Here is a 15,228-nt window from a genome sequence, read left to right as displayed (position 1 = left end):
GTCTCCCTCATGTCCACCTTGGTATCTCTTAGTTTCCTTTGAAAATTTTTCAGTATCATCTTCCGGCTACAGCAAGAGAGGCCTCTGCTTCTCCTTCCTTACTTTAAAAGGATCCACTTTAGGATAGATATTGAACACTGTATTGGAACAGATGAGGGGAAGAACTATCTGAAAGGAATATATAATTAGGCATTATATGTATGACAACAATCTGGAACAAGGGGTACATTGCAAAGTGGACTGGGGGAGGGGAAGAAAAGAGGAAGGAGGAAAATGTGCAACAATGAATGAATGAAAACCCAACCTTTCTGTAAACTTTCTTTAAAGTCACAATAAAAATATTTTTTTTTTAAAAAAAGGGACCCATTCTAGTCCTCGCAAATGAGACAAGAAACACACCAATTACCTGGATTTGACAATCACAAGCCACATGACCTTTAGAAACTGAACTCTGCTTTCTGAAAATGCAGTTTCAGTCCTAGACAATCTTAGCCCACTTCCAGAAACCATCTGAAAAGAACTTGTTTTCACTTTAGGAGGCATTAAAAATTTGGTGTAATGAAAGAGTTCTTTTTTCTCTCTCTGGGGTTTGGGGTATGGTTCAAGGAGATTGGTGAAGGACTTTGTCAGTGACTAAAGGTTTGAACTTGACCTTGTACAGGGAACCAATAGTTTTCCCACAAGGAAGAACTATTTTCTAGGAAAATATCTGAAAGCAATACAGGAGAAATTTTAATCAGGAGAAAGAAACCATGGCAGGGCAATGACTGGCTTTGTGTTTGTTGGCTGGGAAATTAATAATTCCTGGGATAGAAAAATAAAAAAATATATTGAATACATATTTTTTAAATACTTAGATTTGCACAGAGTTTGGGTTCCAGTCAAAACAATGAGTATTAAGTGGTAATTTCAGTTGATATATACTGGAAAGGGACAGGGGAAGGAACAGTAAGAGCTATCTTTGCCCCACCCCAAATGTAACTATGCCACTCAAGCTCCCTCTGCTCTGGACCTCCAAGTCCCAACATTCTTTGGCTTCTTAAGGTTGAATCTCTGTTGTTCTTAAAAAAAAAAGATAAAGTTTTATGACAACAAGCGGGAACAAGAAGTATGTTGCAAAGTGGACTGGGGGAAGGGGAAGAAAAAAGGAGGGGAGAAAATGTGCAACAATAAATAAAAAAACTGAATATGTGAAATTTCTTTTTTTTTTCACGGAGATAGGGGTTTATTTTCTTTCTTTCTTTTTTTTATTATTATATTTTATTAGTTTTAATGAACATTTACAGGGATTTTGCGTTTTCACCCCTTCATTGCTGCACCACTCTCTCTACCCTCCTCCCCAGCCTGTTCCTCCTCCCCGCCATCCGAATGTCTGTTTCAATTATCCAATTGCCACAGTGCTTGTCAAAGTCAGTTCTGATTAATCTCCTTTGTCGGTGTGTCCTTCGCCACTCCCCACCACTCCTCCCTGAGAGAGACTTCACCCTGATTCATAAGGAAAAGGGGATGGCGTATTCTCTTAGCTACTTCCTGCTGAAAAGGGATGCTGTGGGTTTCAGGGCGAAGATCTTCTCCCACTACTCTAAAGGGCCCCTTTGGCAGTAGGAAACACACAGACCATTATGGAGATTGATCCTGGAATTCAGATGCACTCTTATTGATTGTGGAATATGTGAAATTTCTAACTTTCAAAATACTGATAACTTATTAAAACGTTAGAAAGCCCCAATGCAAGGTTAAATTGGTCTTGAAGTTAGACTTATGGTTTAAGTTTATTTTAATACGTGCTTTTCGTTTCTTTTTAATTAGCATTTTTAAAATTTTTTTATACTGGTTTATTTACAAAGTTCATATACATTGTTTCTCACACGGGATCTTTCTGATTTATTCACGTTCTTCACTCCCCCTATCAAATTGTGTGACCCTATGAGCAACGAGTCATCTGCCCCTTCCCCAGCCATTAGTGCTTTTAATTCTTGATAAAACATGGAAGGGACTTTTATTCATTAGTCAATAGTTAATTTTTGTTCCATCCCTAAAATTTTATTCTTGGCAAACCAAACCCACTGCCATTAAGTTGATTCTGATTCACAGTGATCCTATAGAATATCATAAAATTGCCCAAAGGTTTCTGAAGCCTTAAATTTTAACAGAAGCAGCCTGCTTCACGCTTCTCCCTCAGAGTGACTCCACTGCCCTTTTGCTAGCAACCCAACCCTTAATCAACTGCACCACCAGGATTCTGGGCAACCATATGTCCAGTGAAATGTTATTTCCCAGTTTCTCTTCTCTCCCTCACCTTACCCACTGATGAAAGCAGTGATACAATGTGAATCCTGTCTCAGTTGATACAATGTGGACAATATGTGTCCAAGAATATCTTTAAACCATCCAACACTTTGTTCATACTACAACCTGGTCCTAAGTCTGTGGCCAATGAGATGTAAGTGAAAGCTGTTGCATAGGAATTATGATACAAATAAACCTACCTTACCAGTGGGTTTCTGATAAAATCAACTTCCCTCAGGTGTTATTATGAAAAGTAACCCTCCCTTTCCCTAATTCTTTCAAACTGGTAGAGGCATGTGATGGTATGAGTATAAGTTGCCATTTTGGACAATGAGGCAACTGTGGAGATAGAAGGCAGCACTATGGTAAATAGCCTGGGTACTATAGAGCCTTGATCTTTATTGACTCATTTAACTCTGTATTAGAATAAACCACTGTCTTATTTAAGTCATAAATTTTTTTGTCTCCTGCATATACAATGGAAACAAAACTAATGATAAAATTTTAAATAAGAAAATATTATTTAAAATACATTTCTAAAAAAAAAAAAAATAAAATACATTTCTACCTGCTTCTTCTATTCAATCTGCACACCCTTCTTAAGACATTGTTCATTTCTAGTGTTGTTGTTGTGAGGTGCTAGTGAGTCAACCAAGACTCATAGTGACCCTATGAACAGTAGATTTGAACTTTGCCCGTCCATAATTTCCACCATATTTGAGCCTATTGTTAGAGTCCCTGTGTCAATCTGTCTCATTGAGGCTCTTCCTCTTCTACCTTTTTCCAAGCATAATGTCTTTTTCTAAGGACTAGTCCTTCTGGTCGTGTAGTCTGTAGGAAGTTACACTATAGCTCAAAAGCCTCTCTGTAAATCCAAATCCACCTGTGGCTCCACAGGAGAAAGATGGGAAATCTCCTTCTGAATGATTTAACAAGCTCAAAATTGAGAAAGCATTTATATTTTATGAGTGGAAAACACAAAATTATTTCATGCGCACATACAAAGAAGAGATACTCAACAATTACAACAGTTCTTATTTCTGCAACTGGTCTTATGATCGTAAGTGGTATTTAAAACTGTTTCCTTCCTGGGTCATAATTTGTATCTTACCTTTTTTGGCTCAATTGAAATTCAACTCTGGTTATAGGTCAAGAAGCAAAAATGGGTGGTGGGGACAGTTCTGGACAACATTCAGAAATGTTTTGTAAGACATCTGCTCCAGGCCATGTCTCAGGCAATGTCCCAGGCTCTCTAGCATATGAAATCTCAGCTAAAGACTCATTACGTACAACTGGATTATCTTCATTTGTTTGATGGAAATAGGAGAACTGACTTGGGATTGATTCAAGACAATTTAGATCTTGGGTGTCCCCAGTTGCCTGGTTATCTGCCCATGTGTTCCCAACCCTAAGTTTCACAGGATCCCATTTCTTCCCAACAAAGGCCTTCACGTTAATTTTAGACACCATTCCAGGTTGAGATTTCGTTTAGCACTGTACTTTGGTCTCTCTTACAATGAGATTTTGGGACTGATTTTCAGTAACATCAGCTCTGCGACAAGGCACTACATTTTCTTTCCAGGCATCATGGGAAGCTTTGAGGTCTTTTGTTCAACAAATGAGAAACTCTGAAGCCCTGAGCTTTTTCTCTTAACCACTTTGTCTAGAATAAGTAGATACAATCAGCTCTCGAAACTTCTCATCGGGATAAAATTGAAGAAAAATATAAAATATGATCATCCCGAGCCCCACTTCTCACTAATGCTTGATTTATTGGTGATGATATTTTGAGTATTAATATTGCCACCTCACGTGGGTTAGCAGATGTCATTCAGACTCGATGGTACACAACAACTACTTTACTAATAGAGGTAGATCGACCAGCACCTCTAATTCCAGTCTGATTTAGTCTTTCAGTGAATATGCTCAGATTAGGTGCTCACACATATTGCTTTCAAAGTTTTCTTTGATATAAGGCGTCAAATTGGTTTTATAAACATATTTGCACATATGGAAATTGGAGATAAAAAATGTGCAAAACTTCAGGAAGGTTCTTTCGTTAATCCAACAAGTTGGTAAGAGACAGAGGAAGTTGTGCTGACTGACTCATAACCACATGTTCATATGACTAATAAGAACAACAACTCTGAACCTTGCCCTATCCTGCACCATCCTCACCTTTTCTGTCATGCTCAAGCCCATTATTGCAGTCAAGGATTAACCCATGTCATTGAGGATCTTCCTTTCTTTCGTTGGCCCGTTATCTTTCAAAGAGTAAGGATGTCAGCTTAAAGACTAAGGTGCGCCTGATTCAAGCCATCGTATTTTCAATTGCTGCTCCCCCACGTTTCTCCCTTTTAACATTTGACCTCACCAACTAATGCAAGTCACCTTAATGGACAGACTCAGGGCCTGTGGTCCTCTCACCTCACTCACCTGACCCCTTTGCTGGGCTGCTCTAGCACTTCAACTTTCCAGCGGCTTGCTCGCTTCACCCTTCAGGGGTCGATTTGGTCGGTTTACCTGAACGCTTTCCCTCCGCGTCATAGATGACGGAAGCGTCCTGCTCTCCAATCCGGAGACGTCGCTGAGTTGACAGGCTCCGGGCGCATTTACGGCCGGAGACTAGAGGAACGGGCAGGCCATTGAAACAGCTGCGGCCTAGAGGAAAACCTGTTCGGTTAGAGGTCTTGACACTAATGAAAAAGAACGTTTCGTTTACGCAGATCCTATTTCCATTTCCTAAACAAGCCCTGAATGTAAAAACAAAACAAAACAAAAAACAAGCACAACAGCAATACAATTGATGATAATGGTCATTTAGAAAGGGTACGTCCAGGTGTCAGGATGGCCGAGTGGTCTAAGGCGCCAGACTCAAGGTTCCCTTCCTCTGTTTGAGGGTTCTGGTCTCCAATGGAGGCGTGGGTTCGAATCCCACTTCTGACACAGTAACTATTTTAGCTTTTTAACTACTTTCTCCCGTTTCATTTTTTTCTCTACTTCCTTTTGAATCCAACCAAAATGAATGGCAGTGACATCTGAGTCTATTCATCCCCATTTTGATCGCAACTTAACCACAAACCACGTTTTGCTCTGTATTCTAGTTAATTAAGTAAAAGAACTATTCTTGTTATTGGGAAAAAGGGATAAATCGAGTGAAGAAAAATTCAGTATAAGAAGAGTTTGATCAGATATTTTAATTAATTTATTACATTAATCAAATGTAGCTAATGCTATAAAACAAAATTTGCTTACATGAGAAACTAATTTGATTTGTAAACTCTTAATCAAATAAATAATGGGGGGAGGAATTCCCTACAACATGATGTCTCATGTTCACATTTCCTAAAAGAAGGATGTCATCGTGAAACCTACAGTGTCCCTTTTTCAGCGGGAAGTAGCTAAGAGAATACGCCGTCCCCTTTTCCTTATTAATCAGGGTGAAGTCTCTCTCGGGGAGGAGTGACAGGGAATGGCAAAGGACACACTGACAAAGGAGATTAATCAGAACTGGTTTTGACAAGCACTGTGGCAATGGGACAATTAAAACAAACTTTCAAGGAATAGTCAACCTGAATCCTTCTGATCATATGTAGATTTTGAAAGTATTTCTTTGAGTTTATTATATTTAATTTATTTTATATGCTTGTTTGTGTATAAAGGATGCTCATCTAGATGATAACATAATTATGATAAAAACAAAAGGGGGGAAATATGGGAAGCCAATCCTAAATATTTGTAATAAACCAAATGCTATTTAAATTTTAAAAAAGAGGGGGGGGAAGGAAGGGTGTATGTTTCATGTCACAATAGCTTCATTTTTAAAGCTGCTGATTAAAAGAGCCAAATATGTTAATAATCCAGTGAAAAAGTAGTAGATAGTATTTCCTATTAAAGCTATAAGAAACTAGCAAAGGAAGACTTATTAAGTATTCACCAAGTTAAAGGAAAGGAAGAGTGGTGATGTAGAAGAGATTGGTGGCCTCTGCCAGCAAATAACTTATAAATGTCACTTGCTTGCAATAAAATCTAGACACAGCTTTAGGGTCCGTTCCTGTCCCATGGTGTGGTAAAATCCTGAGATCAATGATTTTTCAAGAAGCAAAACCAAGCAAATGAAAATTAAAAAGCACCCACTGAGAGGGATCTTTGCAAGGAAGAGGAGTGGGGAGCATCAGTCCAGTGTGCAGTGAAAGAGTAGGTCCACAGAACGGGTGATGGATGACAGACTAGTCCGGAGTGGGAGATCTTCCACGATCCTTCAGTTCATCAAAACTGAGCTCGCTAAATGAATGCACTGAAGCTGAAAATAGAGTAGTTGAAAATATAACAGAAAAGTAGAAAATCATAGGTTCCACCGAGATTTGAACTCGGATCGCTGGATTCAGAGTCCAGAGTGCTAACCATTACACCATGGAACCCCTTATACCGTCACTTCTACACACTGTCCATCTGAGGTTTCGTTGCCTTGCCGCCACCCCCTTTGATTTCCCCCTCCTTTTTAATGTGAAAGAGATGTATAGAATAAAATTGGAAAGGAAATACATGCAAAAGTCCTTCCTGACTTTTAAAATTTTTTCACAGGGTGATTTATTTCACGAAAATAGTGAAGATGGTGATACTCACAGATGAACCATCTCTACTTTGGTCATCTGCGGGACCCTGGAAAAGTTGAGCTTGATCTGGAGGGGTATGAGGGTGGACCTTGCCGTTTCTGGGGCCCCTTTGTCACAGTTTTCGTTTTCGCCTTGATTGCCGGTCCAGGAGGGGTTCTTCTGGGCTACGAATATTGGACTGTTGGCGGTTTTGTTTTACTTTTATTCCTACCTACGCATGACAAATTGTGTTTGAGCCTCAGCGTTTGTATTTGAGAGAACAGTATTTCTCCTTTACAGCTTCGTTCCAGGAGACCCGCAGATCTTTGTAAACTAGCCTTTGAGTAGCTGACTCTCCTGTTCTACTGTAATTGCAGGGTTTGGTGTTGTTTTGGGGAATTTTTTTGGTTGGTTTTTTTTTTTTAGGCGGGGAGAGGAGAGCTTGAATTTTTTAAATCTGTCCTCATCTTCCAATATACCTGAAGTGCAGAGAAGCAGGGCTCATTCCCCCATGACACCCTTGGTCTGACTTGCTAGAAATCTCTAAATCACTTTCCGACATTGATCCAGTGTTCTAGCTTCGCTTGAGAAAAGTGCGTATCACAAAATAGATGCCAAATAAACATGGATTGAATATATAATTTTGTGAGTGGAAAGGAAGCTCTAGTCAGGTGGCTCTAAAGTGTATTTGTCTAGCACCTCCCCCCACCCGCACCCCCTTAACTCAACTTACCCGGTTAGAAACTTCACCACTTGTTAAAAGATCTAATGGCCTACTTTGGATGCAAGATCTTTCATTCTGTGAACCACACCTTTTTCTTAAAGAAAAAGAAAAATCCCCTACTGACAGGGCAGGGCAGGCGTCAGAGCTGTTGTACATAGGGTTACAGGCGACTCAAGGACACAGAACAACAACATTCATAAGGACCCCAGAATTTCAAAAGCTGTAACTCACAGAAAGATGCTAAGCTGCCTTCTGAAGTTTGGCAAGAAGGATTGATTTAGTTAACTTATTAACTTGAGTATATTTATCTCCAAAGAACAAACATTGGGTAAAGCCCTGGAAAACAGAGCCGATGGTAATGTTCTTGTTGATTGTCTTCTAGTCTAGCATGACTCATAACTACCCTATGAACAAACGGCCTGAAGCCCCTCTACAACTCTCAACATTTATCACAGTTCATAGAGTTTCCGGAGGCATGTTGTTTAGGAAGTGGATCTCACTCCTGCTCCCAAACATGTCATAGTACGTTATCGTTGGTATGTGCTATTGAGTAGACCGGGATGTATAGCGACCCTATGGTGTTGCCGTTAGGTGCAGCCATATTGGTTCCAACTCGTAACAATCCTATGTGCAGCAAAACAGAATACTGCCAAGATGGTCGTGAGGATCTGTTAATAATGGCTAACTTTGGGACTAAGAAGGTTGCACCTTAAATTTGAAATTGTTCAAGGTATGTTCACAAGCATGACAAGATAAATGCAAGTTCTTGAGAATGGCTATGGAAATAAGAATTAATGTGTCCTCCAATAATCAAAGCAAGAATGGTTTGCAATTACTTTGTACCAGAAATGAGTGTATAAAGAACAAGTCAGTGACCATGGTCTTTTGAATCACTTGTAATGCCTCTGAGAACTAGACAATAAATAAAAATGACAGAAGAAGAATTAAGGTTGTGGTGTTGGAAAAGCGTCCTGAATATTCCATGGCTACCAAGAGAATAGATATATCATGGAGAAAGTGCAGCTAGAATGCTTCTTGGAGGCAAAGATAGCAAAGCTTAGTCTCACATGCTTTGGGCATATTGCTAGAAGAGGCTATTCCTTGGAAAGGGACATCATGCTTGGAAAGGTGGAGGGTCAGCAAAGAAGAGGAAGGCTCTCAAAGAGATGGATTGGCATAGTGACTGCAGTAATGGGTTCAAATATGCCAAAGACGCCAAAGATGCTTGAGAATGGCACAGGTAGGATAGGGTTCAGATCTGTTGTTCATAAGCCATAGTTGTTCATGAGCCATAGTTGACTCAAGGTCACCTAACACCACCATCTAAAATTGAAGATTCTCTTGCTTCCCTATCTCTGTATACCATACTTTTCTGCAGTTAGGAAAACATTTTTTCTTATATTTATTTATGAAAGTCACCATAAATATTTATTTTTCATGATATGAGAAAAGAGCTGCTTTGTCTAGGGTGGAAATCTGCTCAATCAATTGTCTATTTGCTGAACAGAACAACTTGGTGTTGCTGGGTTGCTGCACACTGTTCCATAGTCTTGTCAAATACCATAATGATTACCCATTACGTAGTGTTTGGATGAGTTACAGATTGATTTATGCTGGGAGGCAGGAGTGACATCCACTTCTTAAACTAGATGCCTCTGGAAACTCTACAAACTCTCCAAATTCTATAAATGTACAGAAATTTTGGTAGTTATAGAACAGAGTTCTGTACAGAAATAATGTTAGTTCTAGAACAGAGTTTAGGTCTTTTGTGCAAAACTTACTCTCAGTCGTATTCGACTTGATGACACCTAACCACTGCTAAATGAAATTAGTGCTGTTGTATCTGGAGGAAGATTCTTCCTCTTTGTACATCACTCTTTGTCAATGTGCAGTATGAAGTAACCTGGGTTACTGTCATGCTGAACCTTGTACCATTGGGGTATCAAATACCAGATGGTTTCCCAATGTGGACAGTGTTTGGTGGAGCTTCCAGTTGTAAAACAGGTTTGGAAGCAAGAGTGGCATCCACTTCCTTAAACCACATGCCTCTGGAAACTATGAACTTGGAGAAATGATGATAGTTAGAGAAAGGTCTTTTGTTCATAGAATCACTATGAGTTGCACTCGATTCGACAGTAATCAACAACAATGAGGAAAACAGGAGATGTATGGTTCTATATCTGACAGTATCTAATAGAAATTTCCTTAAGATGTTCCCATAGCTCCAAAACTCCAGTGCGTTTTCAGAGGCACCAGGAAGAGATTGTCCATCTTTCTCCCATGAAGCAATTGGTAGATTCAAATAATCTACCTTTGGGTTGGTAGCCCAACTCCTAACCCACTAGGCAGTGCTTAAGATAAGTGATAGACTGACAACACAATACATCTAATACATACTCCCCAAAGTATCTAAATAAGGGGCAGGTGCCAGTGAGGACAGGAGGCCTGAAGAAGGGGTAGCTGATATGAGGGCCAGCTTTGTCCTTTGCAGAACTCATCAACTTTGGAGTATTTTAAAATTTCAGTTATTCTATTTATGAACTAACTCATTACAACGGAACAGACAGAAATGTCTAAAATAAAATGAATTATTTTTTTCTTTCCTCTCCAATTTCCCCCCAACAGGGCAGATGGTCATGTTGATATCATTGGAAACAATTTGATGTGTATGCTTCTATACATTGTATCGTGCATTCAATTTGGCAACAGTCTTTATTTTCGTTACAATATGTCTTAAGACATGTTCATTTTTTTCTAGCAGAAGTTCTACCATATTGGGACCATTATGTGTTTAATGTTTTTCCTGCATGGTAAGCAAGAGAATAAGGATTCTGTCCTGTTCCCACTCTTATCCCTAGCAGTTGTTAACTAGTAGAGCTAGTCGAAGGGATCCGGAAACCAAGGTAGGCTTCCGGGAGGAAGCTACTTTTAAGATGAGGCCTAGAGGATAAAGAGAAGCGCTGCGGATAGAGAGAAACGCTTTAAAAAGAGAGAGCGCTTCTCTGCAGCCCCAACTCCCAGAGGGAAAAAGAGGCACGCAGAGCTGCTAGGGCGCCTCCTGCTGGTGGGAGATGAGAGACAATTAAGCTGCCTGTCGCGACTCCAAGGTAGGATCAGCACAGCCCAGCTCACGGCAATTAAAATTCAAATAGAAATGAGAAACTAAGCTCTGTGCTTGGCTCGAAAAGGAATCTTTTCCTTTGATGGAAATAAGCAGCAACTATCTGCAGTTGCAAGAGGATTTCTGGAGACACATCTATTCACTTCTTGGTCATTTATTTAATAATATATTAGGAATTTAGAGCTGTGTCTACGGAGACTTACAGTGCCTTGCACAAAGTAGGCATTGAATATATTTTACAATAAGCAGATGAATCAGATGAAGGTTCACTCCTGGGTGTTGAAAACACAACAGTGATCAAGGGAATAAATATTGTACAAGTTGTTAGTGAACATTTCCGATTCATGGCTACCTTATAAAAAGAAAGAAACATTACCGAATTCTACACTATTCTCATAATTGTTGATATAGTATAAGCTCAATGTTTGGCTGTTGTGCTAATCAAGCTTTTGGGGGATTTCCTTCTTTTTGGTTGACCTTACCAAATGTGATATTTTCTTTGGAAACAGTGCTGGCCTTGCTCTGAGGGCTGTGTGTTAATGGCCTTGGGAAAACAGAGGACTGTAGAAACTGGAAATAGACTGGGTTTGGGAATCAGAGAACTGATTAAAACAAATACAAAACTCAAAAACACCCCTTCATTATTATCCAATAGATGGGAGGGAAAAAAACCAACTTGGCAGCGGTGGGATTCGAACCCACGCCCCCGAAGAGACTGGAGCCTTAATCCAGCGCCTTAGACCGCTCGGCCACGCTACCGCCCACTGGCACCTCTTTTCTCTCCGCTTTCCCAAGCTTATTAGTCTTCCGGTTCATCTAAAAGAGCTTTATTTCTGATATTCAAGTTCCTTCAGTCAGCAAATTCCTAATCCGCAGAATTCAGCAGTTCACGTTCTCGCAGACCGAACGCGTCGTTTGTTGCCAACACAGGAAGGAATCTCAAGGGCTAGGGCCGGGGAGGCGGGAGTGGGCGTGTTGCAGATCATTGGACCCCGAGAAATAGGCCCTCGCCTTTCAGGAAAGAGCGAGTCTGGCGGTTTGATTGAAGCTAGGAGCTGCTAAGAGGAAAGAATTCAGCCTGTTTGCTGCCCTCTCTGTCACTTCCATCAAGGAATACAGCGCCTCCACCAGATCTCTCAGAGGAAGCAAACCAGTGAATCCCGTGAACGACCGCTGTCACGTTGTGGCGGTTGCTATCAGTGCAATCAGTCACAATGTCAAGTGTGTGTGAACTGTTGAATGTAATGCCAACCTGCTCTATAAACTTTTACCTACATCACAACACAATAGGTAGAAATAGAAATGAATATATTATTATTATCATTAGACATGTCTACGCAGGTTTTGATCATAGAAAAACTGCTGTCCCTGGTCAAATGGTATAAAGAACATTTAGGGACATGACCAATTACCTTATAGACTAAATTGTCTTCGCGGGCCCTAAAGTCTATCCTCAAGAAACTTCACAGGAGAAATGGAGTCCGATCCTGTCTGCCTTGTTCTGTGACTTCATCATTCAATTTGTTTTAGATAATAATGAAATCACAGAACTGTTAAAAAAAACCCTGAAACCATAGTGCAACAATGAATGAATGGAAACCCAAAATCTCTATAAATGTTCATTAAAATTAATAAAATTTAATAAAAAAAGAAAAAAACCCTGAAACCAGATTGTATAAAATGCAATGTATATGAATGAAACATAATGAAAAGGAATTATTATATGAAAACCAATTAAAAAATATTCTTTTCATAAAACCCCCCAAACGGAAGCCTTGCCTTTCTTTTTGTTATTTAAAAAATGTATTATTATTTATAACATAATTAATTTTAACACAATTGTTAATATACATAGTTTAATTAATGTACGTTTAATTCTATACAAGCATTTCTCTGCGTTGCCGTTTGGAAAACTTGTGTGTGTGTGTGTGTGTGTACCGTTAAATCAGATCTGACCTTTTCCCGGCCGAGCATCTGGTGGATTCGAACCGTGAGCCACTAGGATTGTAGTTGCAGCTCCTTGCCACTAGGCCACCAGAAGTTCCCTTGGAAAACTTCTTAATGTGATCCTCATAGGGATTTAGAGCAAGTGGGTGGTACAGTTGCCTCCTTAGCGCAGTAGGCAGCGCGTCAGTCTCATAATCTGAAGGTCCTGAGTTCGAACCTCAGAGGGGGCAACCAGGATTTTGTGCAGTTTTCTTCTCTTTTCATTTTAATTCCGAAGTTTTATATATATATATTAATATAGAATATATATTAATATAGAATATATATTAATATAGAATATATATTAATAATATATTTATATATTATATATATAAAACAAACACCAAAGTCGGCAAATGGCAGATCTGTTATTCTTTCTTTTTCTTCAGAAAAGTCTATTCTAACACTTTTCTAACATATCTGAGGAAATTGGATTTTATGCAAAGCTTTCTTTCTTTTCTTTCTTTCTTTCTGTCTTTCTTTTACAGGAGGCGATTGTTCCTCCTTCAGCAGAGCATCTGGTGGATTTGAATCGCGCACCTCTGGAATTGCAGTGCAGTTTCCTGCGCAAAGCTTTCTTAAGAAATAAGAGGTTTTCATTAAGAATTTTTGTTAGGGGGGGCCGGGGGGGGGGGCTGGGCAAGGAGAAAAGTGCAACAATGAATGAATCGAAACCCAAAATCTCTGTAAATGTTCATTAAAAATATTAAAATAAAACTTAAAAAATTAAAACAAACAAAAAAAAAAGAAGTCCACGGGCTACTCAAGATTCTTCTCAAACCCTCAAAAAAAAAAAATTGTTGTTATGTGTCGTCGAGTCACCTGTGAGTCATAACGGCCTTAGGCACAGTAGTTGTGAAGCCTGTCCTGTTTTGAACCAGTCTCACTGACTCCAGCACACCTACCCCCATTGCCCTAGTCACTGTATCAATCCATGTCATCTAGGGTCTTCCTCTTCTGCGCTGTCCCCCCACCCTTCTGAGTATGATGTGCTTCTCCAAGATTGATCCCTCCTGGCCACATACCATGTGAGACAGCTTCAAAATCCTAACCTCCAAGGAGAAACTTGGTTTCACCCTCTACCAAACAGACCTAATTGTTTTCTTGGCAGTCTATGGTAACCACAACTCAAATGCATGTATTCTTCTGTCATCCTTAGATGCTATGCACTCTTAGATGCTATGCATCCAGCTTTCTGCGAAGACCATGGACAGGATCAAGCGCACCTTAGTCTCTAGACTGACATCATTGTTTCTCAGTATTCTGGAAAGATCCCTGACAGCAGATGTACCTAATGTAATAAATTGATGTTTTGATTTTCTGACTGCTGGTGCCAAGAGTATTGATTGTGGAGTCGACACAAGCTGTAACTGTTAACAACCTCAATCTCTTTCCCATCCATCATGGGGCTGCCAATTGGCTTAATGCTGAGAATCTTTGTCTTCCTGATGTTGAGCTTTAATCCGTTTTGAAAACTACCTGCTGGAGATTATCCAGAAACGACTGGAACAGTACATTGACAAAGAACTACCAGAAATATAAGCTGGGTTTAGAAGAGGCTGCCACACTAGAGACATTATCGCCAATGTTAGATGGATCTTGACAGAAAGCAAAGAGTACCAGAGGGATATCTGTGTTTCATTGACTATGCAAAGGCATTTTACTGTGTGGAGCACAACAAATTGTGGTTAACCTTGTGGAGAATGGAAATAAATCCCAGATCGTGCTTATGTGAAATCTATACTTGGACCAGGAAGCAGTGCTCAGAACAGAGCAAGTAAACACTGTATGGCTCAAAATCAAGAAGGGAGTACATTAAGGATGTGTCCTGTCTCTCCATACCTTTTCAGTCCAATATGTCCAAAGTATATCAGACAAAGCTTCAGAATCCTTGCCTCCAAGGAGCGGCCTGGTCTCACGCTCTCCAGGCTGAACCTGTTTGTTCTCCTAGCAGTCCATGGTATATTCAATACTCTTCTAGAGCCAGCACCACAGCTCAAAGGCATCAACTCTCCTATCATCCCTAGTCGTTGTCCAGCTTTCTGTAATTAATTTCTGTAATTCCAGCAAGTAATTAAAAAGACTATGGCCTGGATCAGGCACACCTTAATCTCCATACTGACATCATTACTCTTCAGTACTTTGGAGAGGTCTCAGACATCAGACTTTCCCCAGTGCAATTTGTCTTTTTAACTGGTGCCAAGAGTGTTAATTGTGGAGCCAAGCAAACCAAAACTGTCAACAATCTCAATATCTTCACCATCTATCATCATGCTACCAATTGGCCGTGTGTTGAAAATCTTGGTTTTTTTGATGTTGAGCTTCAATCCATATTGAAGTCTGCAGTCCTTGGCCTTCTGCAGGAAGTGCTTCAGGTCCTCCTCAGTTCCTAGAAGCAGGGTTGTGTCATCTGTATACCTGAAATTTTTGATGAGTCTTCCTCCAATCCTAATGCCTCATTTCTCATCATAGAACCCAGCCTTCCAGATAATCTGTTCTACATATAGATTATA

At 39.8% G+C, this 15,228-nt stretch overlaps 4 non-coding genes across 4 annotated transcripts; 2 read left to right on the top strand and 2 right to left on the bottom strand.

The window, feature by feature from the left end:
* The first annotated feature begins 5,130 nt into the window (after positions 1–5,130).
* Positions 5,131–5,235, top strand: TRNAL-CAA. Its single transcript has 2 exons — positions 5,131–5,168; positions 5,191–5,235. It is a non-coding gene; the product is annotated as a tRNA-Leu (tRNA).
* Positions 5,236–6,638: 1,403 nt separating this feature from the next.
* Positions 6,639–6,710, bottom strand: TRNAQ-CUG. Its single transcript has one exon. It is a non-coding gene; the product is annotated as a tRNA-Gln (tRNA).
* A 4,696-nt stretch (positions 6,711–11,406) lies between these two features.
* On the bottom strand, positions 11,407–11,488 carry TRNAL-AAG. The gene has a single exon. It is a non-coding gene; the product is annotated as a tRNA-Leu (tRNA).
* A 1,345-nt stretch (positions 11,489–12,833) lies between these two features.
* On the top strand, positions 12,834–12,906 carry TRNAM-CAU. Its single transcript has one exon. It is a non-coding gene; the product is annotated as a tRNA-Met (tRNA).
* The last annotated feature ends 2,322 nt before the right edge of the window (positions 12,907–15,228 follow it).

The sequence above is a fragment of the Elephantulus edwardii genome, unplaced genomic scaffold (genome assembly GCF_000299155.1).
Source record: "Elephantulus edwardii isolate Elephantulus edwardi_28Jun2011 unplaced genomic scaffold, EleEdw1.0 scaffold00184, whole genome shotgun sequence".
In the NCBI taxonomy this organism is placed as follows: domain Eukaryota; kingdom Metazoa; phylum Chordata; class Mammalia; order Macroscelidea; family Macroscelididae; genus Elephantulus; species Elephantulus edwardii.
Note: the sequence above shows the minus strand (reverse complement) of the source record. Positions and strands in the feature narration are given on the sequence as shown.